Source organism: Solanum pennellii, chromosome 9, assembly GCF_001406875.1.
Source record: "Solanum pennellii chromosome 9, SPENNV200".
NCBI lineage: Eukaryota > Viridiplantae > Streptophyta > Magnoliopsida > Solanales > Solanaceae > Solanum > Solanum pennellii.
This window is the reverse complement of record NC_028645.1, coordinates 57,652,074-57,678,353: the sequence shown is the minus strand read 5'-3', so window position 1 is coordinate 57,678,353 and position 26,280 is coordinate 57,652,074. Positions and strand designations below refer to the sequence as shown.

The following is a 26,280-nucleotide window of genomic DNA, read 5'->3' as shown; positions in this document are numbered from 1 at the left end:
TCACAAACATAAACATTACATTTATTGTTTTAGTTTTAGTATCAAGGTTGTGTAGGAGCATATGCATTGCAGGTAAACTTCAAAAATGAGCTTTATGTACCCAACATGCAATACTTAAGCTTGACGCACAAATAAAATGCTCTTTTTTCCTCACTTACCACAAGCCTCATATAGGCTCTTTTGGTAAGAAAAATATGTAGCAAAGATTCATTAACTGGAACAACAAAGAAATAGATCAAAACAACACTGTCAGATAAACTGCACAAAGACTGAAACACTTTAATATCAAACTAGAACTTTGAAACATTGTAATTATATAAACTAATAATATTTAACCAGAACTTCAAGATTTTATACATTAGTAAACACAAGAACTGGAACCCTTTAAAATTGTTTCATAGCAATACAAAAACTAATGTATAATGATATACCAAAAAATTGACAACGACTAATCTATTTGAATTGTATCAATATCCTCCATTGCTACATTAAATCTGCTGTATCGTGGAGGTGCTTCATTGTCACTTATTGCTCCAACATCATTCTTTTGTTGGCCATAATTTCAAAGAAGTGTAGCGCATCTTGACCGTAAACATGATGCATCCAAAATATCCGCTGAAATCCCTTGGCCATAAGATAGGTATTCGGCAAAAGCTAGCATATAAATACCGCAATCCCTATAATAAAATAAATTAAAAGTTAGTAAACAATATAATATTAATGAATTGATGGTAGTAAAATCAAAAGAAACACAAACTTACAGAGACCCATGCGACTGTTGAGGAACATTATCTATGAATACTACATTAAAGAACTCATTCTCTTGTTGAGCTTGCGATACATCAATTTCTTTATTGTTGTAATAGTCATTGACTGTTAACTTCAAAGGGATCAACTGAGACAATTTAACTATCTCCGCCTTGATAGTTGCATCATGACCTGCTACCCTATTTGAGTCATACATGTTGATACACTTATCATTCAATGAGATCACAACCAACACCCAATGAAATTCCTCCTTAACATGGACAGGAACAAAAACATAATCAACTGTATGCCAAGGTATAGTAGCATGCATTTTGTACCCTTTAATGTATTCACCAATAACATGCTCTTCATCGGCACAACCAACATCGCTATCTAAATCCAAATAAATAGCAGAGATCTTTGAACTAAAGACACAATCTACAATTGTGTATTTATAGCTGCCTCCAACATCATACTTGGCTTTTTTCCGGAGATAATATAAAATCACATCAACAAGCTGACAAATTTAAAGACAAATGTATAAATACTATAACTACTAATCAACATTGTTAGTAAAGATAAAGCCAAACAATTCTTACCGAATTGTTCAATAACTGTCCTTTGATATATAGATTATAGAACCAATTCTTATTGTCTATTAGGAGAACGCCAAGGTTAATGGCCACAGGGATTTCAGCTAGATTCCTCTTGTAATGGTCTTGATCATGCTTCCTAAAAACAGAATAAAAATAGAAATAATATACCATTCATTAAAAAAAGTAACGATTATCAGCATTTAAATATAAAAAATATCAAGAAAACCTATATATAAGCTGCACCTAATAAAAACTGTTGTTGAAACACGAACAAACATTTAACTGAATAAGAAAATTTAAATAGTTATGTTGTAAAAATATCTTGTAATTATTCACCAGCTACTTACTTTTTGTCGTGCTTTGTAAGCAATCCATCTCGGATCCATGATCGAAACGCATCCCACAGCGTTATATCATAATTGCCAGAGATCAGATCGAATATGAATGGGTGTTTCAAATCAAAAATGTGGGGCTCACTTGATGAACTACCTGAAATGGTTCCAAAAATAATAATACACACTAACACTAGCAATCAAAAAAATGATTACTTTAACAGAAGTATTAAAAAATGGAATACTGTACCAGCAGATGATCAAAAATTGGTCAGATATGGAGATGTATTATAAGGACCTGGACGTCTATTCCTACGCGTAGGTAATGACGTCTGTTCGTTATTGCTGATAGGGTGATCTATCATCAATCTTTCACCGTTCGTACCAAAATGGACATCGGTAGTGGCCTGATCTGCCTTTGTTGTAATGCATCCTGCAATTGTTGTTGGCAGCTGTACGGTGTGTCCTGCAAATACAGTTGAATGTGGTGCGATGCTAATCTTTATAGAATTGAGACTAGGCATGAATTGATCGTCCAATTCAAACTCTGAATCGATTGTCACATTCATGTGATTCAAAGCCCGGATAGGGACTGGACATGGCAATTGTTCAACATCGACCTCATGTGAATTTTCAGATACTCCCAGCACTTCTTGGGGGTATATCAAATACAAAGCTTGGTTGATTTACCTATTAATTTCATAAAAATAACATCTTAAAACTAATGACCCAAATAATGATATATCAAATGTACTTATAAAATTAAATAACATACCCTAGGAATTGTATGTCTTGGAGAACTTAATTCATAATCCACTTCAATCAGATTTCGAACAGGGGTGTTGATACAAAAAACATTATAAAATGAAGGTTATAAATGAAACTGTTAATATGATATTGAACATTTATTGAGGACTGAAATTTAAGGCAAATTATATATAGTAATCATACATTAGGATGTACAACAAAACAAACATAAAACTTGTCTAAAACCTGACTTACCTCATGATCATCAGATTTGGGATCTATTCCATCTGGATTGTTGATGGTCTTTTAAAAAAACAAAAAAAAAAACAAGAAACATGAAAAAATGTTAGTGGATACAATATTGAAAAGTCCTTGAAAATCGTAAATGATAACAGTTACTGACTAAAGTTGTTGTTTTTATAATACGTGTAAGCATAAACCGAGTTAAGATTGCTTGATACAGTTTGATAATAATTATATAAATGTAGAATTTTATATATATAAGAGGCTTATTAAGGATATTTATTATAGAAGTATTGAGTATAAAATGATATACAAATCTTGACTTAGCTGGGACACAACATTTTTTGATTTACTGTCATTTGGAGCCTTGAGTGTCTTGTCAAAAAAATAAAAATCCAAAAAACATGTCATCAAATGTTAAAAGTTACAACTTCATAAAAGTGAATAAATTTAAAATTCAAATTTGAGTAAAAAACACCAAAATAAGGGTCATATGTACAACCTAAATTAATAAAAGAAAGTACAATTACCTCCGAATTCTCAGATTCCAATTTGTCACACTGAACTACCAGAACTTGATTTGATGAGATTCTTTATTTGAAGTATATGGTGGTGTATACCCATCTTCATCGTTTGAATTTGGAGGGACAATATGATCATCAGAATGCTCGACTTATGTTATATTACAACGTAAATCATTAACAAAAATATAAATTTGAAATACATTACATCATATTATTTTTTATAACAAACCTCCTGCTCATTCCGTCTTGAATTAATGACTGTCAGAACAGTCTTGAAGCTGTCGTTGATCAAATTGCGAATTTCAACAAACTCTTGTTTAACCTGAAAATATGACACAATGCTTTAGCTTATTAAAAATTTAAAATTCTAATAAGTGTATAACTATGAAAGATGTACTATATGGTAAATACTTCTTTTCTGAAATCTGACAGCTCTTTCAACCACCCTTGCACTTCAGATCCGCTTGTTCTCTGAATATCAGAATCACTCGAAGTTGTATTTGTTAGATCTGCATGTACACATTCAGTTTGTTTTAATACAATCTTAGGTTTCTTCAGTACCTTTTTGGATACAACATTCTTTTTCACAGGCTGTTTAACAGCAACCCGAGGTTTCAAATTTTGTGCAACCTGTTTGGATCCTCCAGTCACCTGCTTCTTTGTCCTTTTTCTAACAGGTGACATTGAGGAACCAACTTTACCTTTTCTTTTGACCTTTACTGCTTGTGGAGGAGGTGCTTGAAAGTCATCGTCACAATCTTTATCATCACAGCTTCCCTCACTTGGATCATCATTACTATTAATTATTTCATCATCTAGATCATCATCTGATGAATCAGAATACTGAGCTGGAGCTTGATTCTCGATACCCTCCGGTGGCAGTTGCAATACTGCAAGTTCCCTTTGATTGGGGGTACTGTTTCTGAATTTAATCTGAAGTCCAAACATTTTGTTACTATTTTAAATAAAAACAATAAGAAACAATACAACTTAGTCATTATCAAACATATGTCAATTAAGTACCTTGTTATTAACATCACTAAATATGGTGTTCATAAGTTTCTTGTATATACTACTCTCATTGGTCGTCTTCCAGTTGAGCAACCTCGAAATATGGTCATCAACCTTTTGAGGGACCTGGAAATCAATACTCGAACTGCACTTAAACAACCATACTTGGAATACAATAGGCATTCCACCGATTCTGTAAAATTGTTTTTTACTATTCAACTTCTTGCTCAAGCACTTCATCAGCAAGTAGAAAGCTTTTCCCCAAGTGGAAACTGACTGTACCTGCAACTTTCAACAAGATCAAAATATAATCTAGGAACTTTTTTGGTAGCTTTTTCACTGGAAAAAATCACTGTCTGGATGAAGTATAATATTGCAAACTTCAGGCCATTCTGATCGTTCTCCCCCCACACTTTTCGATGAAAACTCCTCATTATATCAATTTTTCTGATCAACTACTTAACACCCTCAAAATATTGTTCCATGAACCTATTTGGTTCTGACTCATCAAAGATGAAATCATTTTCTTCGTTGACACAGTTTAATCCACTAATCAAAGCAAATTCTCTCAAAGTGAAATGCAGCGTAGATCCATTTACACGCATTACAAATACTTGGCGAGAACAAACATTGAGTTCTAAAGCCATGCAACACCTATGTATTTTTTCGCGAGCACGACATCGATGCATTTGCATATAATTACCAAAATAGGTGCTCTCACGGAATACATTGTATACATGACCATGTAAATACTTCACAAAGTCAGCTTTTATGTCATGTTTAAAGAAACAATGAATATGGGGAGCTTTTTTTGGTTTATTTTTGATATAAAATTCATTTGCCTGCACATGTTCAACAATAAAATGAATACATATTTACAGATTTACTGATATATAAATATATATTTCTAATTAACCAAATAGAATAAGAGAAACTACATTGTATACAAAAGATTGAATGTTCATTCAGATTCATGAATATTGATGACATAAGAATTAAAATGAAACAGATAAAAAAATACATACTAGACTCATACTATAAATCTATTAAAATTTGAATACATAAAGATTCTAAAAAAATATAAATACACCATTCAACAATCTAATATATGTGTACAACAAAATATGAACAAATATAATGGCTACTAGAATACAGTTTGAGGGAAATCTAATAAATTGGAATCTATAAAGATAAATATTGTATTCCTTTTCTTAATATTGACAAGCAAATGAGACGAGTCTTAAGTATAAGGTAATTTGTAGCACCAATATTAGTGTTTTGGTATTTTTAGTTATAGTGATACGTGCACATTTTTGGTTGAAAGTTTTTTTTACATGAATACTTTTTATTGGACTAACAAGTTCTATATTGAGAACTGTACAAAACTAACAAAGGGCTGGAAAGAAGCAAAATTATAGTACTCGTGTAAGCTTTTTATCTTTTTACTTAGACGCACACAGAAAATGTAATTTGCATATTTGCACAACTGACAAAATTAGACCTTGTTTTAATTGTATCCATAATTTATCACATCACATTTAGGGATACAAAAATATTTTCTGTATTTAAAATCATAAGCTTCCGATCTGCAAGAAATATACAATTTCAAACACAAAAACAACAATAGACATAGCATAAAAAATCGTTTCATTAATAATTTAATACCTCTTCATCGTCATGACATAATACTTTATCACTTCGATATTTTTCTTGATCATCAGGGGTTTCAGAGAACAACACTTTCCTTTTTTTTAAGATCTCTCTATTACCATTTTGTACTCTTGTGCCATTCTAGCCGCTGATCCTACATTTTCGATCAATCCTTGAGTAATGCACAAATCAAATGGGAGAAAATTTAGAAAATTTTGACTGTTGTTGTTTATACCTCTAGTAATTCTGACCGAATCAGCCATGACATACAATACAATTTTTTTTCAACAATCCAAAAATCTGAAAAAAAGAAATTTTCTTTTAACAACTGTTAAACCGTATTGAACATCAAGCAAAAATAATTCTATATATATGAATTTTCATAATCTACCTAATCTTTAACATTGAAAGAAAATCACAAAAAAGGGACAAAAAATAAAAAAATCATAAATGTATGATGGATATTAAAAAAAATCACATAAATAATCCATAAAATCGTGATATATAAAATCAGAGCTTTAACAAAAAAAAAAATCAAAACCGAAAGTTGAACTAACCTTGCCACCACGAAATCTGCTTTAATAATAATCTGTTATAAGCTCGAAAATCTGCTTGAATCCTTGATAATCAATGACTTTGATGAAGAATCTAGAAATTTTGATGAAAGAAACTTGAAAATTGGGAATAATCTGGAAAATTTGAATGGTATTAAGTTTTACATTTCTTGGAATAGTAAATGTAATTATCAATTTCTTTTTTTTTCATTAAATGGTTATAGGACCATTTTTTGGTCCAACAAATGAGTTTCCATAAATATATTAAATTAATAATATTAATATATACTAAAATCTAAAATACATAAATTTAATAAAACTAAAATCTAAAATACATAAAAATTAATAAACATATTGCTATTTTGTCATTTTCACTAAAAATTTTAAATTGTTGTTATTATAATTAATTATGTTCTTAAAGTTGTCTTAAATACTAAATTTCTCTAATAGGATATGTCAAGGTACTTCTGTGAGTGGTAAGATGTGTCAAATTTATGATTCTTCGTTTAATTAATCCCTCCAAAGCAAATTTATACTATTCAATTACTCATCATAGCTATAGTTTGCTATAATTACCATTCACGACTAACATTATACATTAATTACGTTGGTTGACTTCGAATTTGTATAATTAGTCATGTTTATGTATGTATAATTCGCCAGGATATACAAATACATATGTATAATATATAATTATTTAACCTATATACATATATAATTTACCTCTCTCCCTCTCTCTGCCGTCTCCCGCTCACCTCTCTCCTCTCTCTCCCAGTCTCGTTCGCTTCTCTCTTCCCTCTCACTATCTCTCTTTGTATATGTATATATTTATGTTTTATATATATATATATATATATATATATATATATAACATAATTATATACATATACAATTCACCTCTCTCCCACTCTCTGCCCTTTCTCGCTTGCCTCTCTCCTCCCTCTCTCAATCTCGCTCTCCTCTCTCCTCCCTCTCCTAGTCTCGCTAGCCTCTCTCCTCTTCTCCCAATCTCTCACCATATATACAAATACATATTTATAATATACAATTATCTAACTAATATACATGTACAATTCACCTTTGTCCCACTCTTTTTCCCCTCTGTCTCGCCTCTCTCCTCTCTCTCATAGTCTCGTTCGCCTCTCTCCTCCATATAAAATGTAGTTATAAGTTGTAATTATCAAACTATAGCTGTGGAGAGTAATTAATTATTTTTAAGTGGCTATGTGTGAAAGTTTCCCTTTAATAATGAGTTAGATATTGATTAATTCGTATTATCCATCATAAAATATGTGTATCTATTAATTACACTCTCCTTAATATATGTAAAGGTGTAGTAACCTATAAAAATTATCCTTATTGAAAATGTATTTACTACAACGAAAATATTTTTCTAATTTTTTCTTGTTTGATTGAGTTAAATTTTTTTGGATTTATTTTTCTCAAATTTAAGAAAAAGTTAATCTATACATAAAGTAAAGGGGAAGAATCAAAATTTACGTAAATTAGGAAAATATTTAGAAAACTTCCATTAAATCAACCTCACCACCCCAAAAAAGTTCGGACTTGGGATACAACTTTCGATCCTAATTCCTGATCTAAATTTTAGATCCGAGTTTCGATCTTGACTCAGGACCACTCTTTTTTTTTTAAAAAAAATCATCTAGAGAAATATAAAAAATTTTCTTTCGTACCAAACACACGCTAAAAATAGAAAAAGAATAAGGAAAAAAAATCTTTTAATAAAATTACGCATTGCTCTACCTAATAAGAAGCAATTGGTAATATTACTACACATATTAAACATTGGGTTGATCCACTTTTATCCATATTAAATATGGATCAAGTTGAATATTTTATTCATTTTAGCTGGACTTGTTATTTGCAATTTTTATGATTTGACAAACTCATGGAACCTTGAAAAGGCACCAGATCCTTGTGCCAATACATAGACAAATGCCAGGCTGTAAAAAATACAATTAGTTAGTGCACAGTCTCCATCTATGACAGAAACCTCGGTCAATGGTATGACCTTGAAGGTTGTGTCTATTATTCATAAAGGTTATGTTCAATAGACACAACCTTAGTTTTTGCATCTTGAAAATTCTCAAGTATAGAAGCAAAACCATCTTGAAGAAGTATTCTCCCGCAAACACAACAAGGACCTTATCGAGCTGCAAGTGTCATAGTGTGTCTTAGGAGTTATACTTCCGTGCTTACATTGTAAATCTGTTCCTAATCTATAAGGGATTCATATCTTTTGTTTCAATGTGAAAATGTCTAAATCGGTTAGAGTTAACTAATTTAGTGAGCAGCGTTGTATCTGCTCAGTCAAATTCTAATTTATGTAGGGTCTAGTTGATTTAGTGGACAGTGTGGTATCTTCTTAGTTGAATTATAAGTTGTCAAGAGTTGATAATTTAGTGGACATTTTGGTATCTGCTTATTGAATTCTAAGTTATTTAGGGGTAATAACTTAGTGAGCAGTGTAGTATCTGCTTAGGCTCAGTAAGTAATGAAGGTATTACTTAGTTGTGAGATTAATAGCTTATTCTCACTTTGGTTGTAACTGTGTTTCACTGTTTCTCGAAGAGATTAAGTAGAAACAGTTGAAAATCATGTGTGACATATGTTGATTTTACTCCCTTGAGCAAGGAGGTTTCCACGTAAACTGTTTGTGTTGTCTTCTGCTTATTGTTTACTCTTCTTTACTGTTCTTGTTGTGTCAATGGACTTGGTCCGTTGACCGATAGTGGACACATACATTCTTTTATTCGTATCAGAGCAGGTGCTCTTTAGCAAGATAACTCCAAGAGAGAGACTCATGTAGAAAGATGGTTGCTCCACTGAATTCGAATAAGGGCAATCTTTAACAAGACCACTTCATTTTAATGGCCAATTCTAAAGCTGGTGGAAAAAAAGGATGAACGACTTCTTAAAGGATGACAAGTTATGGGATATCGTACCAGATGGACCCTTTAACCCAACAATGGAAATGAAGGATGGTGAAATCAAAAAATTAATTCCAAAGACGCGTCAATAGTACAATGAGGTAGACAGAAAGAAGATCGAGAAAAACTACATAGCGAAGAAACTGCTCGCGTTTGGTATAGGTGTTGAAGAGTACAATCGAATCTCAGCTTGTCAGTCGGCGAAAGAAATATGGGATTGTCTCAGGACAGCTCATGAGGGAACAAAATTAGTGAAAGAATAAAAGATGGACATCTTGACCACCCAATATAAGAACTTCACTATGAAGGAGGGTGAAACTATTTATGATATGAATACAAGATTCTTCTCCATAACCAACGAGCTACAATGTTTGGGAGAACCTATCCATCATAGTGTCACATCTGGGTTTACCCCCTAGACGTAACCGGCGTTGTCATCCTCTTTGAGGACTAAGACTAGCCTCTTAATTTACATCATCACATTCATAAGTCAAATTTAGCGGAAAATTTAAAACTTTTATTACTTATACATTGGAGGTTTACCTAGATCTCTACATACACATAATCATATATATATGTATATCGAGTATACATAGACCTTTCGTATAGGAAGGTTACATATCCTTCTACTTTTATTGCACATACATATATAAGATAGAAATTAATCTCAAAGATTGTATCATCTCATAACCATCTAACCAGATTAGCAATTTTGGGCATAGCCCATACATCAATGTAAAGGGAGCCACATATAGGCTTCATACAATCCGTACTCAAATGAAAGGAGATAGAATTAATAGTCTTAAAACTAAAAAGACAACATAATCTCGATATTGGCACCGGCCTCGGAAAATGAGGACCTACCCTCCTTGGATGATCAAAGGATTCAAGTCTTCTTCAAGTCGCCTTCCAAATACTTCAACGACAGGAACTGAAAATGTTTGGGAAATAGGAAGAAAATGGGGTTACTACGCCAGTTGTACTAAGTATGAGATCATATGCACATATAATTTCAAAATATGTGAAAAAGGGACATTTAGTTAAGCCATGCTATTTTACTCTTTAAAAGTCTTATGCATAATCAAGTAAGTCGTACCAAGTAACAAAACATGCTTACTAACTCAAACAAGTAATATACATATCATCATACTTGAACCCATAATCTACTACAACCTTATAACCCAGTAATGACATCACAATCATGAATAAGAATGCATTTAATTATAACAAAGCAAGATAATTACCCATGAACTCCGATCAAGTCAACAAGTGCAATGACCAAGCAAAGCCCCATAACCTTACTCAATCAAGCAACCCAACAAGAATCATGACCAATACCCTACTTCGCATAACATGACATTTAGATGTACATTTCATATTACTTTAACAATATAGCCCAACACATACTCATAACTGAACTAATCAACATGTAGTATCAACAATGTGCAAGTTCATCATATACATATCATATATCATCATAAACATAAACATACATAAGAACATATTCCTAAGACTCCTCTCAAGGATAACTAGCTAACTAGTGCAATGCTTAGCCCCTACCTAGACTAAGCTAGACCCCTTATGTTATCCTAGTTAGAGTTCAATCCTTGAATTCATTTTACCTTTTTTGGACCATCTCGCTCTAACCGACATAGACCACATGAGCTAGTGTAAAATCCGGTGTCATAAGACCTTACACCGAAAGAAGGCGGACTATTTGCCAAGGTAGTACCAAAGCGATAAACATAACAACTGCGTGGATCCACTAGCTAGTATTTCTATGGGGGCAACATAGTTCAAGAACTAGGAGATATAGTTGGGACCCTCTTTATGCTCCATGCATTGTAGTCTCCAATCTCAAGAGTACTTTAATTCTCCTACCTTCCCTATGTGGGAAAGGAAACTCCTCAATCTAGTTCACTTGGTGCTAAGCTAGAGTCCATTTTTGAAATGTCTTTATGCCTTTAATTATAAATCATAGCTTAGTTTAGGTCATAGGGTCTACCCCTTGTATAATCATCATCATGAATGTCTCAATAAGAATAGTATGAGTATAAGTCCTTTCATTACAATTCATATAAGTGAGGTTAGCACATAAGCATTTCGTATCATAATAATGCACATTAATAGTCATCACTATCCTTATAACACATACATCCTAGTCAACCTCACAACATAGTCAAGACATTTCAATTCAACATCATACCATCCTATCAATCCTAATACAAGACATACTCCAATATAACATCATGACTTAACCATAATTAACCACAACTGGAACTAAAGATAGAGATCATAATACTTACCAAGTCTCTTTCATAGTTCATCATTTAGGTCTTACCATAAACCCTCAACTCAATCCAAATTTTGATGTACCATGTCATAATTCAATAATCAACATGATAATAAGGCTAGAAGAGTCACTACACCATAATTCAATACTAAACCAAAGCTTAAGACAAGATACTTAGGTCAATTCTCATAACCTAGATCAGTTCTCAAAAACTAGTATGAAAGGCTACAAATCATCCTAATTTGTTCATGGTTAGTGTAACAACATCATCTAATAGTGATTTAACCAATAATCAAGTCAATTGAATCAATCCCAACCTAATTCACATCAAGATCAAACCTAGGGTCAAGGATCATGCTCTTCTATGTAGATCAAAACATCACAAATTATCCTTTTCAAGTTAAAATACATGTTAATATATTCGTATTATCCAATATAAAATATAAACAATTCCATTCATAACCGTAATTTTGAGATTGAGAAGAACCCACGTGAAAACCCAACTTTTGAAAACATTTTGAAGGAACCCTTTGAGGAAAGAGGTCTCAAAGGTGGATTAGATCCCATACCTTAACGTTTAATAAAGATTTGTTGGTGAAATTGTCCCTTTACAGCCCCCAAAACATCCCCCTAGCTTGTCTTCAATGGTGTCTTCAAATAGAGAGAGAAAGAAGAAAGAAGGAAGAGAGTTTATTTTGTGAGTTGTGTTTAGATTAATGAGGGTTGGGGTCTTTATATAGGGGTTAAATTATCTAATTAATCTTCCTTTAATCCCTAAATAACCCCTAAATCCCTTAATTATTTTAATTGAAACTAACTTAATTTGTGTAGAAACTTTGACCCTCACAGACGAAACCCCGTCGACGGTTGATCCCCCCTCCGTCCTGCACAACTATCGTTTTGTTCAGAAACTTGTGCAGGAGAGAGATTTACAATTTTGTCTAATTGTGGGACGATGGTTGGCATCGACGCCCCGTCGATCCGCACACGAGCCATTCCTTGGCCTTCGTGGTTTGCAACACGGCCCAGGCAGTGTTGACTCCTACGTGCTATGGTCCTCCTCAAGGGTTCTTGGTTGGTCCTTGGGAAGTCGTTCCTGGACGTTTCGACCACGAATCACCTTAAACACATGTTATACACCCTTCAACCTAATTTCATGAATTTCCAACTCCTAAAAGCTAGTCAAATGGGCTAAGGCACACTAGTACCCCTTAGAACTAGAACGTCATGGGCGTTCTTAGACGTTTTGGTTCATAAACTTCCTAAATGACCTATATTCATTAAAATAGGTCTTAAAACAGTGATTAGACCGCATGGCACCTATTTTAGGCTTTAAGACTCGTCTTGGATTTTTGAAGTGTTACATTATCCCCCCCTAGGAACATTCGTCCCTGAATGACACTAAATTCTTTTGAAGGAAGAAGTAGACTCAAGACTAGCAGCCCAACCAATCAACAATATCATATCAACATAAATCATATCATTTCAACAATGCAATTTCAAAACTTCAATTACCACTCATAAGGCTCAAACACTTCATCATGAGGCATTTTCTTCTCACAACACACATGAGCTCAACATACATTACACGAGTCAATTAGCACAAAGTTTAACTTATCAATAGGTTACACAACTTTTCACTAAGACTCACTACGTCAAAATATGCAACATAACTCAAACAAACTAAAAAGGCAAAATTTCAAGTTTAAGCATCAACTTACTGTAATTCACTTATTACAACCCAAAAATGCACATTTTTGCAAAACATCACCAAAAATCATGAATCTTCAATTTGTAGTCATATTTATATTATTAAAAAGAATTCCTAATTAATTATCAAAAAGATGAGGTAAGGGGACTTTATGTCGGCCTCGGCCTCCCATGTTGCACCCTCAACTAGGTGATTCTTCCATAACACTTTTACGGAAACCACCTCTTTATTTCTTAACTTCTTGACTTGCCTATCAAGAATTTGGACTGGAACTTCCTCATAAGAGAGTTTATCCTTGACACCAAGACCCTCAATAGGAAGATTAGACTCGGGATCACCGATGCACTTTTTAAGCATGGAAACATGGAATACCGGATGAACTGAAGACAATTCACTAGGAAGTTTCAATTCATATACAACCTTACCAACTCTTTGCAAGATTTCATAGGGACCTACATAACGAGGACTCAACTTCCTTTTCTTGCCAAATCTAACCACCTCTTTCGTTGGTTAAATTTTCAAATACACCTTATCACCTTCTTCAACTCCAAATCCCTTCTCCTATGATCGACATAACCCTTTTGCCGACTATAGGCCGTTTGCAACTGGTTCCTTATGATATGAACCTTTTCCAAAGTCTTATAAATCAAATCGCGACCAAGAATAGGGGACCTACATCTCCTACCATATAAGGATTCATAGGGAGCCATGGAAATAGATGAATGAAAACTATTATTATAAGCAAACTCAACCAAAGTCAAATGCTTATCCCGATTCCCTTTAAAATCAATAATACAAGCCCTAAGCATATCCTTAAGGGTTTGAATAGTGCGTTCCGCTTGACCATCCGTTTGGGGATGAAAAGCGTTACTCAACTTCACCTTAGTACCCAACCCTTTTTGGAATTACCTCCAAAACCTAGATGTGAATTGTGAACCCTAATCCAATATGATGGATAACAGAATACCGTGGCGACAAACAATCTCATCTATGAAGATCCTAGCATAATCTTCCGCCTCATAAGTAGACTTGATGGGAATAAAATGAGCGGTCTTTGTCAACCTATCCACAACAACCCATATGGAATCATATGACCTTTGAGTTTGAGGTAAACCCACTACGAAGTCCATATTGATGTCTTCCCACTTCCAAGTAGGAATTTGGATCTCTTGTCGTACGCCACGCGACTTTTGATGTTCGGCTTTTACTTGTTGACAATTTGGACATTTAGCGACAAACTCCTCTATGTCCTTCTTCAAAACTTCCCACCAATATATCTCCCTTAGACCATGGTACATTTTCGTCGAACCCGGATGAATGGAGTAGCGGGACCCATGGGCTTCTTCAAAGATCCGGTCCATCAACCCTTCTACATTGGGATCACACAATCTCCCTTTGTACCTCAGCACACCATCCCTGTAAGGAGAATGAATCATTTAACTTGACAAGAACCGATTCTTTCAATTCCATTAATGGTTGATCAAGGTGTTAATTGGACTTCACCTCAACCACGAAAGATAAATCGGAGTTATGATGGACCATAGCACCACCATTCGGAGAACCTTCCAATCTCACCCCCAACCTAGCCAACCTATGAAATTTATTTACTAGATCTTTCTTGGCTTCATCAATGTGGGATACACTACCCATAGTCATACGACATAGGGCATCCACAACCACATTAACCTTGCCGGGGTGATAGAAGACACTCATATCGTAATCTTTCAACAACTCTAACCACCTTATTTGCCGGAGGTTCAACTCCTTTTGGGTAAATACATATTGGAGACTCTTATGGTTGGTAAAGACATCAACATGTACACCGTACAAGTAATGCCTCCATATTTTCAAAGCAAACACCACAGCCGCTAACTCAAGGTCATGAGTGGGATAGTTTCTCTCATGTACCTTAAGTTAACTAGAAGCATAGGCTATCACCTTCCCATGTTGCATAAGCACACACCCTAAACCCACATGGGATGAACCACAGTGTACAACAAACCCCTTTGTACCCTCCGGTAAGGTCAACATCGGAGCGGAAGTAAGCCTATCTTTCAACAATTGGAAACTTTTCTAACATGCCTCCGACCACTCAAATTTCTTACACTTTTGGGTCAAAGTAGTCAAGGAAGATGCAATGGACACAAAACCATCCGCGAACCTCTGATAATAACCCACTAAACAAACTCCTAATGTCGGTTGGAGTCAATGGTCTAGGCCAATTTTTCACCGCCTCCGTTTTCCTTAGGTCTACCTCAACTCCTTCACTAGAGATGATATGCCAAAGAAATGCCACGGACCTCAACCAAAACTCACACTTCCTATCTTTTGTAAACAATTGATGTTCCTTAAGGGTTTGCAACACTACCCTCAAATGACCCATATGATCACTCTCATTCTTTGAATATACCAAGACAACGTTAATGAAGACAATGACAAATGAATTTACGTAACTTCGAAACGCCCTATTAATTTAGGTCCATAAAAGCCGCCTAAGCATTAGTGAGACCGAAGAACATTACCAAGAATTGATAGTGCCCATACCTAGTTCGAAATGTCATCTTTGGTACATACTCACCTCTCACCCTAAGTTGGTGATACTCCAACCTCAAGTCAATTTTTGAAAAATAGCTCACCCCTTGGAGTTTATCAAACAAGTCGTCAATCCAAGGGAGAGGATACTTATTCTTGATAGTGACCTTGTTGAGTTATCGGTAATCAATACACATTCTCAAGGACCCATCCTTTTTCTTTACAAACAACACCGGAGCACTTCATGGATAAATACTAGGCCTTATAAAAATCTTGTCTAGTAAATCCTTGAGTAGAGCCTTCAACTCCTTCAATTCGACCGGAGCCATCCGATAAGGAGGAATTGAAATGGGATTTGTATCTGGTAGAAAATCAATACAAAAATCAATTTCCCGTTCGGGAGGAATACCGAGAAGGTCATTAGGAAAAACCTCCTGAAATTCACTCACTACGGGGACCGACTCAATAGAAGGAATTTCAGAGTCTAGATCTTGGACTCTCACAATATGATATAGACAACCCTTGGATCTAAAGCCTATTCTTTGAAGAACCTCCATCAAAAGATCTTGCCCTCTTAGCATCCCTACTCTTCTTCCTAGCCCATTCCTCTTCCACATGCTTGGCATGCACCATAAGACGAGAAGTGTTCATATTGTCATGCAACATATCCGAATGACACTCCTCTTGCAAATCATGCGACACCCCCGTCACAAAGTGGCTCATTTCATCTCTAGGATCGGAAACTAAAGAAGGAGCATATTTTGATAATTTAGTGAATTTCAACTAGTATTCATGAACACTTATACCTCCTTGGTGAAGTTTGATGAACTCCACCACTTTAGCCTCCCTCATTTCCCTAGGAAAGAACCGATCAAGAAAAGCCTTCTTGAAGATCTCCCAAGTCAAAGGACCACCTCTCAAGGGCCTATTATCCCTCCATTGTAGAAACCATGCTTGAGCAACGTTCTTGAGTTGAAAAGTGTCCAACTCGGCCTTTTCTGTTGTGGACAACCCCATAGCCAAAAGTATTTTATAGACTTCATCGATGAATTCTTGGGGGTCTTTCTCAACCATAGACCTGTAAAACGTAAGAGGGTTCATTCGAGTGAAGTCCCTTAGACGGGAAGCCATAGTAGTGACTTGTTGATTCTTTCTATAAGAACAAAAATAGGGTTAGATACAAAAACATACCATAAGTATACTCTAATGGCACGATACAAGATTTCCAAGAAAATGAGAATTTCCTAGGCATCATGTAGGTTTCTATCAATAAGTATGGCGCGCTTAACAATTATGAACACGAACTTACATAGACGTGGTTGAGAGAGACATTGACTCTAAGATAATTCAACCTCATGCTCTGATACCAAGTTTGTCACATCCGGGTTTACCCCCTAGACGTAACCGGCGTCGTCATCCTCTTTGAGGACTAAGACTGCCTCTTAGTTTACATCATCACATTCATAATTTGAATTTAGCGGAAAATTTAAAACTTTTATTACTTCTACATTTGAGGTTTACATAGATCTCTACATACACATAATTATATGTATATCAATATACATAGACCCTTCGTATAGGAAAGTTACATAGCCTTCTACTTTTCTTGCACATACATATATAAGATAGAAATTAATCTCAAAGATTGTCTCATCTCATAACAAATCTAACCAGATTAGAAATTTTGGGCATAGCCCATACATCAATGTAAAGAGAGCCACATATAGGCTTTATACAATCCGTACTCAAATAAAAGGAGATAGAATATAATAGTCTTAAAACTAAAAAGACAACATAATCTCAATATTGGCACCGGCCTCGGAAAATGAGGACCTACCCTACTTGGATGATCAAAGGATTCAAGTCTTCTTCAAGTCGCCTTCCAAAATACTTCAACGACCGGAACTGAAAATGTTTGGGAAATAGGAAGAAAATGGGGTTACTACGCCAGTTGTACTAAGTATTAGATCATATGCACATATAATATCAAAATATGTGAAAAAGGGACATTTAGTTAAGCCATGCTATTTTACTCTTTAAAAGTCTTATGCATAATCAAGTGAGTCGTACCAAGTAACAAAACATGCTTACTAACTCAAACAAGTAATATACATATCATCATACTTGAATCCATAATGTACTACAACCTTATAACCAAGTAATGACATCACAATCATGAATAAGAGTGCATTTAATTATAACAAAGCAAGATAATTACCCATGAACTCCGATCAAGTCAACAAGTGCAATGACCAAGCAAACCCAACAAGAATCATGAGCAATACCCTACTTCACATAACATGATATTTGGATATACATTTCATATTACTTTAACAATATAACCCAACACATAATCATAACTGAACTAATCAACATATAGTATCAACAATGTGCAAGTTCATCATATACATATCATATATCATCTAAAACATAAACATACATAAGAACATCTTCCTAAGACTCCTCTCAAGGATAACTAGCTAACTAGTGCAATGCTTAGCCCCTACCTAGACTAAGCTAGACCCCTTATCTTATCCTAGTTAGAGTTCAATCCTTGAATTCATTTTACCTTTTTTGGACCTTCTCGCTCTAACCGACATAGACCACATGAGCTAGTGTAAAATCCGGTGTCATAAGACCTTACACCGAAAGAAGGCGGACTATTTGCCAAGGTAGTACCAAAGCGATAAACATAACAACTGTGTGGATCCACTAGCTAGTATTTCTATGGGGGCAACATAGTTCAAGAACTAGGAGATATAGTTGGGACCCTCTTTATGCTCCATGCATTGTAGTCTCCAATCTCAAGAGTACTTTAATTCTCCTACCTTCCCTATGTGGGAAAGGAAACTCCTCAATCTAGTTCACTTGGTGCTAAGCTAGAGTCCATTTTTGAAATGTCTTTATGCCTTTAATTATAAATCATAGCTTAGTTTAGGTCATAGGGTCTACCCCTTGTATAATCATCATCATGAATGTCTCAATAAGAATAGTATGAGTATAAGTCCTTTCATTACAATTCATATAAGTGAGGTTAGCACATAAGCATTTCGTATCATAATAATGCACATTAATAGTCATCACTATCCTTATAACACATACATCCTAGTCAACCTCACAACATAGTCAAGACATTTCAATTCAACATCAAACCATCCTATCAATCCTAATACAAGACATACTCCAATATAACATCAAGACTTAACCATAATTAATCACAACTGGAAGTAAAGATAGAGATCATAAGACTTCCCAAGTCTCCTTCATAGTTCACATTTAGGTCTTACCATAAACCCTCAACTCAATCCAAATTTTGATGTACCATGTCATAATACAAGACATACTCCTTTAATCCCTAAAAAACCCATAAATCCCTTAATTATTTTAACTGAAACTAACTTAAATTGTGTAGAAACTTTTACCCTCACAGACGGAACCCCGTCGACGGGCCGTCTGTGAGTCCACGGTTCGTCCCCCCTCCGCCCTGCACAACCGTCGTCTTGGTCAGAGACTTGTACAGGTGAGGGCTTTTCTATTTTGGCTAAGTGTGGGACGACGGTTGGCATCGACGCCTCGTTGATCCACACATGAGCCGTTCCTTGCTTTCGTGGTTTGCAACACTACCCAGGTAGTGTTGCCTCCTACATGCTAGGGTTCTTCTCAAGGGCCCTGGGTTGGTCCTTGGGAAGTCTTACCCAGACGTTTTAACCATAAATCACCTTAAACACATGTTATACACCCTTTCACCTAGATTCATGAATTTCCGACTCTTAAAAGCTAGTCAAATAGGTTAAGACACGCTAGTACTCCTTAGAACTAGTTTCTGAACGTCATGGACGTTCTTGGATGTTTTGGTTCATAAGCTTCCTAAATAACCTATATTCATTAAAATAGGTCTTAAAACAGTTTTTAGACCCCGTGACACCTATATTAGGCTTTAAGACTCTTCTTGGATTTTCAAAGTGTTACACATAGTAAACAGGTCAAGAAGATTTTTAGAATCATTCCCAAGTCATGAGGCAAGCAAAGTGGTTGCCATTACTGAAGCAAAGGACCTGAAGGTTCTCATAATGGATGCTTTGGTTGTTAACCTTCAGACTTATGAAATGCATAGAAAGCAAGACTTTTCAAAGAAGGATGCAAATAAAGACAAGTCCCTAGCTCTTAGGATCTTAAAGGTGAACTCTCCAATGAAGAAGGATATGCCTTATCTTACCAAGAGATTCTAAAAATAGTAAGAAAGCATGAAGGCTTCCAAAAGGAGGGAACCTGTATGACCCAAAGGTACTCCCTGGATGTTACCGGCAAATGGGACCCCGAGAAGTCCCACAAAAGCCTGTTGTATCAATCATTGCATAATATACACTAAAAATAAGCAAAAGTTTAGATTTTTCTTCATACACGAAGAACACTTTCATTAATACGCAAGCGGAAGACTTTTAAAACTATCTACCTTTATAATGTCTCATTTAAACCATCTAATACTTTGAATATACAACACAGGTACTAAGCCCATACAAGAATTAAAATAAAGACTAAGACATAAAAGGAACATGTGGGTCTTGTCCTCGAATCGATGAGGACTCACCAATACTTCATCTCTAACCCTTAGAAACCTATCCATCCTCCATGGAATATCAAGACTTTCAATTTCCTACACTTTAGTCAAAAAGGGAAAAGAAGGGGTTAACACATTGAATGCACTAAGTATGAAAGCCATGCAAAAATCATGAAAAAAGGGACATTTAGTATAGAAACATGCTTTCATGACATTTTGATAAAAACCTTCATAAATGAGTTTAAGAGACATATAACAATCGCATATAAGACATATTCAAGTAACATAGATCACATAACAATATTCACATATACCCCTTACTAAAAGTTATCCTAAGACCCATCTAAGTAAGATATGAAGTGGCCGCCCATATAGCCCCTTCACACACACCTAGATGATCCTCAAGACTACCTAAAGTAATTTATTCCATTTCATCACATATCACATAGTTCATATTCAATAAGATAAGCCTTTACATCAATTTGACTCCCTACCTAAGGCTACTCTAAGACTCACCTAAGTAAAACATGAAGGGACCGCCCATACATCCTCTTCAAACCTACCTAAGCAATCCTCAACGCTACCCTATATAAGAACCTTTTTATAAAATATCATTCATTAAGGAAACTATATTTTCATTCAAAATCATTTTGAGAGAAAACCATACATTTAGAGGATTTCACATATTGTTCTTAGAGAAGACCTAGGGAACCCTCATCCTAGCATCTTCAAAGCCTACACGTGCCATGTATAGATAATGTTCCATTCCACTACCTACACATTGTAGAACTTCTCCAATACTAGAATGCATCCCACATGATGAGAATAACCATTAAATGACATAGAACATACTAGCTAGGCATGGAATCTGGAGTCTACCCTACTCCAATGAAGGGTGTTCTACTTGCCAAGGATAGAACTAGGAAACATCCCATGTTAGCACATGGTTAAGGAATACAAAGGGATCATTTGTAATCTAGTCTCCTTCTCAAAAAAAGCCACTACCCAAGCATAATCACACGGTGCTAGCCAAGTTCTCGTAGAGTAAGTTCAATAACATAAGAAGCATATGAAAAGGTAACATAATTTAGTCATTACCAAATCATAATACTCCTACCAAAGATGGGTCCAATAGGGCTGCCACTCAATGGTAAATAAGGATAGATCAATGACTTTCTTAGAGATGGTTTCATGCCATTCCAGCCAACCTATCACTAAGTCCATCATTCAGACAAGAAGGATACCATTACAACTTTTGACTTCAAGGATATCATAACCTTCTTTTCATATTCACAGTTTCACATTCTTGACCTTCTTTACACGTTCAAGGTCCTATATTAGTCATCCTTAGAAGGATGCCATCTTAGGTCTACCGATCCCAGACTTTCATTCATCAATCATTCATACACATACATAAAAAGGGTGCCTAATCCTACCAAGTCAAGATATCACATATCCACATAACTTTCATGCATCAAGAAGAGGGACTTAGGTCTACCAATTCACGATGCAACATTCATCATATCATTCAAGTACCAAGTAGGGACACTAAGTCTACCATAGCCACATATAGTCATTTAAAGGATAACACGCCTTAACCTACCACATACATGCACAAACACTAGCACATAAGACACTTCTTAGCCTTCTATCACTATATACCATCATTTAAAGAAGAATCATAACACTAGAACTCATACAAGACCATGTAAGAATTTCAAGAGTACTACACTTCATATCTTCACCTCATACAAGATCACACATATATAACATGGTAACATCACCTTACATATTCACATTACTTTATATAAACATCTTCACATTACACCTTCATATAAGCCCTAACATGATACTACTACAATTTACATAATAATGCCGACAAGGACATGATCATCACATAATTAACACATAAGCATCGCCACCATAAGTGTATCATACCAATCAACACAATTATATATCAATTCTACACAATATAAAAAGATTAGGTCAAACTTACCACCTTTCCATCATTATCATCAAGAATCCTTATCCATTTCAATCAATTCACTTCATAAAGGCTCTTACCAATAGCCATAAACACAATTCTAAACCAACAATCCAACAATATAAAATATGAATATAATAAAATTAAGGCATTTTATATACAATTTTATCATGATCCACACATAATTCAATATCCCAATACAATCTACACATGAATTCACTAATATCAAGACATGATCAATTCACCCATATTAGAGTCAAAAGTTAGAGATTTGAGAAGATCAAGGGTTCATGGAGATTTTCATTGGAAAACATAAATTAAACATCAAAAACATCATATCTCATTGTTTAAAACGTTTCATGCAATCACCTATAACTTAGAGTAGAAATTGGACTTTTTCATAAACTTTGAAATCTTTGAATTCACTTTGAAATTGGCTCTAAGGTGATAGATAACCTTAGATGAAGAACTCACATACCTTATTAGAAGAAACCCAAAGAGAATTGAAGAAGAACTCCATTGAAATCCATCATTTCAGCTCCATCTTGACCTTAAGCTCTCATGGAGGTTTTGGAGAAAACTTGGGAGGGAAAGGGTTTTGATTTAGGTGTTATGGTCTAAATGAGAGTTAAATCACTTTATCACTCTTAAATGCACAAACACACCTAAAAATAGTCCTTTTTATTCAAAAAACATGTGGTGAATTTTCCAAAACACCCCAAGCCAAGTCGTGTAGCAGGCAGACTTGCAGGTCCAAACCACGCCATATCAACGACGGTCCGTCATCTGTTCCACGCCCCATCGTTTGGTGTTCATGGTTTGATTCATAGAGTCAAGAGCTTACAGGGTTGCAGGCTCACTGACCAAGTCAACGAGTCGTCATTTGGTCGACTGGCCATCTTTTGGTTCGTTGGTTGACACTGTCTGGCAGATTCAAGCCTTTGAGTTGGGGTCCTCCTCTAGGGCCCCTTGTGGGTCCTAGGTGGAGTCGTACCCGGACGTTAAATCCCTCAACATGAACATCTAGGTATTAGGAATCTCTCCCATAAATTTAGACACCAAACAAGTCATGAAACATACAAATGCACACTAGAACACATGCAAGAACATAAGGGACTAGTCGTCGAACGTCTTGGTCATTTCTTGACGTTTGACTTCAAAATAAAACGGGCTAACTTTGAAACTCATAAACACATTACTTAATATATTTTACATCCCATTAGAACACTAGTGAAGCTCTAGTTAATCCTAGTTCATTTTTAGGGTTGTTACATTCTGCCCCACTTGGGAACATTGGTCCTCGAATGACACTTCGCATTCCCAAGGGATAATAACCAAAGCATACATCCCAAACTCAAGAATATAATACCATAAACCATATACATAGCTCGGGAACACCACTCCACATAAAAGCATCAAACAACCCATGCAATTAAAGCAAAAAGAACTATATCTATCAATTCCTCATGCAACATCCTTTACCATTTCTCATGCTATTGGAGGAACTTCCTTCTCCAAGTTACATCATGCTCATTTAAATATAATATAGCACATCATACAAGTTCTCATCAAAACACAATCATGCAACATTTTCAATAAGGCACATTTAGGCAATTTTCTCATAAAAGCTCAACATGCAACTTTCTCAAAAACATATTAGGCATGCTCAACAAATCAAACTCATATAACAACTTAGGCATACTATTTTACCTCATGAAGAAAATAGAAAATCTACCATAAATGCACATGAACAAGAGAAAATACCATGCATGAAAAATCATTTTCTCATTTAATAAGTGTTCAACCAAAACATGCCTATCATAAGGAGAATATTTGGAAACTAATTTTTTCACAAAAGACTCCAACAAAAACCAAGATACTAGGAACTCTTAGTTTTAGCTTGAATAAGCAAATAAGGAAAAGATAAGGATATTTCACTCCCAACTCCCTTACTATACACCATATTCTCTTCATCTGGCTACTATATCCCCTACTTGGAGAACTCACTTTTACTCTTTCATCTGGCTACTATATCCCCTACTTGGAGAACTCACTTTTACTCTTTCAAACATCACCTTCTTCCTTTCTAAGTCGGATCTAAACAACTTCAAACCATCTCAACTATCACTCCTCCATATTTTAACATCATATTTCATCATTTTATTCAACCCACCTCAAACACCACATATTCAAGTGGGTTCTATCAAAAATACTCACCTACACAAGGTAACTCAACCAACCTAAGGTCATCAACACAACCTTCCATATCCCATCTAACAAGTCACACATAAACTCTTTCTCTCCCTCAAACCAAATTTCTCAAAGGCCACACTCTAAGGACCAACATAGAAGGAACAATGGAAAGACGTCATAAAATAAAGCTCTTAGGCACAATTAGAAGAATGAAGAAGTGAAACTTTCCCAGAACCGAATAACTCCTGTTTATAGTGTCGTTTGCTTCACATTATGAACAAGACTCTACTAGATGTGGTTTATGAGACAATCTAAGACACTCCCAAACCTTATGCTATGATATCAACTTTATAACGACCCAAAGGTACCCCCTGGATGTTACTAGCGAATGGGACCCCGAGAAGTCCCACACAATCGGATATAATTTAATTTATTAATATCAATCATAAACCAATCCAATACCCACCATTACTAATTAACCCCACCGAATTAATAAACCAATTCTAATATCAAAATTGCCCTAAACACTACTAAAACTCGACAAAATTACAGATCCCTGAAAATCACATCCAAAATTATATGAGTCCGAATTGAAGCCCAATTAAATTTAGGTTGAACCGCTTATTTAGGAGAACACTTTCAATATGATTCTCTTTCAAGATTGAATTTGAAACTTATGATTAAAGATAAAGAAGTAGTATATCCCGAATTAATTCATGCCCTTTTTTAAATATAATTTTATAAATATTTATTATTTGTTATAAATATTAAAACTTTAATTTCTTTTTTAAAAAAGTTATCTAGTAAGTAACATCATATAATTGAGACGAATGAATAATTAAGATCGATATAGTCAGACTTTTACGTTCATTGGTAACTTTTATTTAGACACTTGAATTATAATATGTTTTGATTCAGGACTTGAATGTATAATAATGTACTTCTATAGACATTTTCGCCTCAAATTTTAGAAACACTCATTGACAGTAGCTTTTCCATTGTTGCATTAGTAATGGGGATGGTTTATTAATTGGGTGTGGTTTAATGAGTAATGTGTGGGTAGTAGATTGGTTTATAAATTATATTAATAAGTTAAATTATAACAAATAGTTGAGCACCATGTATTAAACAAATATTTGGCAGAATGGTCTTATAGACCTTTATACTTGTATGAGTTTGTATTATGAGTCATTCTACTTGATCATTTGTCAATTGAACTCTTTAACTTAGTGAAACTAAGCATCCCTTTCGCTGTGTAAACTTCAAACACTTGACAAAAATGACATATTGTCGTACATATCACATTTTAAATGACACTTCACTTATTATGATTTTTTAATAAAAAAATCTGATTTTTCTTTCTTTTTAACTTCATTCCTCTTTCATCCCTTCACCTCTCTCCATTTATTACATTAGAGATACCCCCACAACCTCCCATTCTCACTAGTATCATTACATTCCTAAATATCTAAGAATTATCATTCCATTTTTTTTCAAAATTTCTTTCATTCACAACTTTTAATCGTATTTCTTTTACAAACATTCACATCTACAACTTGAACCACCATAAATCTCTTTTCCCCATGGATATTAACAAATAGCCATTAAAATACATCAATTTACTGTAATATTATTCGTACATAATTTTACATAA

General features: G+C 34.8%; 2 pseudogenes; both read right to left on the bottom strand.

The window, feature by feature from the left end:
• Window positions 1-385: 385 nt before the first annotated feature.
• LOC114074048 lies at window positions 386-4,440 on the bottom strand (annotated as a pseudogene).
• Window positions 4,440-5,990, bottom strand: LOC114074047 (annotated as a pseudogene).
• Window positions 5,991-26,280: the final 20,290 nt, after the last annotated feature.